This window comes from Oncorhynchus kisutch, unplaced genomic scaffold (assembly GCF_002021735.2).
Source record: "Oncorhynchus kisutch isolate 150728-3 unplaced genomic scaffold, Okis_V2 Okis01b-Okis20b_hom, whole genome shotgun sequence".
Classification (NCBI taxonomy): domain Eukaryota; kingdom Metazoa; phylum Chordata; class Actinopteri; order Salmoniformes; family Salmonidae; genus Oncorhynchus; species Oncorhynchus kisutch.
The window spans coordinates 11,667,464-11,668,903 of NW_022261978.1; positions in this window are offsets into that span (position 1 = coordinate 11,667,464).

Here is a 1,440-nt window from a genome sequence, read left to right on the forward strand (position 1 = left end):
GACACACCGTACACTAACCCCACACCTGACCACTGATGCAGACACACTGTACACTAACCCTAAACCTGACCACTGATTCACTAACCCCACACCTGACCACTGATTCAGACACACCGTACACTAACCCCAGACCTGACCACTGCTTCAGACACACCGTACACCTGACCGTACACCGTAAACCTGACCACTGATTCACTAACCCCACACCTGACCAATGCTGCAGACACTATGGAGAATGAGTAGGAGAGAGAGAGAGAACAGGGGCAGGAGATCGGGGGACATTGTGTCAATTGATGATTAAACACCTCTGCTAATGTGTGTTTAGAGAATCACGCTGACACACACACTACCTGCTGGCTGGAAGGTAATGGAGTGTGTGTGTTGGAGGTCACACATAAAGCTCGTGTGAGCAGAGGGGACTCAGGTCAGACACCACCAACAGTCAGCAGAGTGGACTCAGGTCAGACACCACCAACGGTCAGCAGAGTGGACGCAGGTCAGACACCACCAACGGTCAGCAGAGGAGACTCAGGTCAGACACCACCAACAGTCAGCAGAGTGGACTCAGGTCAGACACCACCAACGGTCAGCAGAGTGGACTCAGGTCAGACACCACCAACGGTCAGCAGAGGAGACTCAGGTCAGACACCACCAACAGTCAGCAGAGTGGACCCAGGTCAGACACCACCAACAGTCAGCAGAGGAGACTCAGGTCAGACACCACCAACAGTCAGCAGAGTGGACCCAGGTCAGACACCACCAACAGTCAGCAGAGTGGACCCTGGTCAGACACCACCAACAGTCAGCAGAGTGGACCCAGGTCAGACACCATCAGAGTGGACCCAGGTCAGACACCACCAACAGTCAGCAGAGTGGACTCAGGTCAGACACCACCAACGGTCAGCAGAGTGGCCCCAGGTCAGACACCACCAACGGTCAGCAGAGTGGACTCAGGTCAGACACCACCAACGGTCAGCAGAGTGGACCCAGGGCAGACACCACCAACAGTCAGCAGAGTGGACCCTGGTCAGACACCACCAACAGTCAGTAGAGTGGACCCAGGTTAGATACCATCAATGGTCAGCAGAATGGACCCAGGTCAGACAACACCAACAGCCTTTCACCAACGGTCAGCAGAGTGGACCCAGGTCAGACACCACCAACAGCCTCTCACCAACGGTCAGCAGAGTGGACCCAGGTCAGACACCACCAACAGCCTCTCACCAACGATCAGCAGAGTGGACTCAGGTCAGACACCACCAACGGTCAGCAGAGTGGACCCAGGTCAGACACCACCAACAGCCTCTCACCAACGGTCAGCAGAGTGGACTCAGGTCAGACACCCCCAACGGTCAGCAGAATGGACCCAGGTCAGACACCACCAACAGCCTCTCACCAACGATCAGCAGAGTGGACTCAGGTCAGACACCACCAACGGTC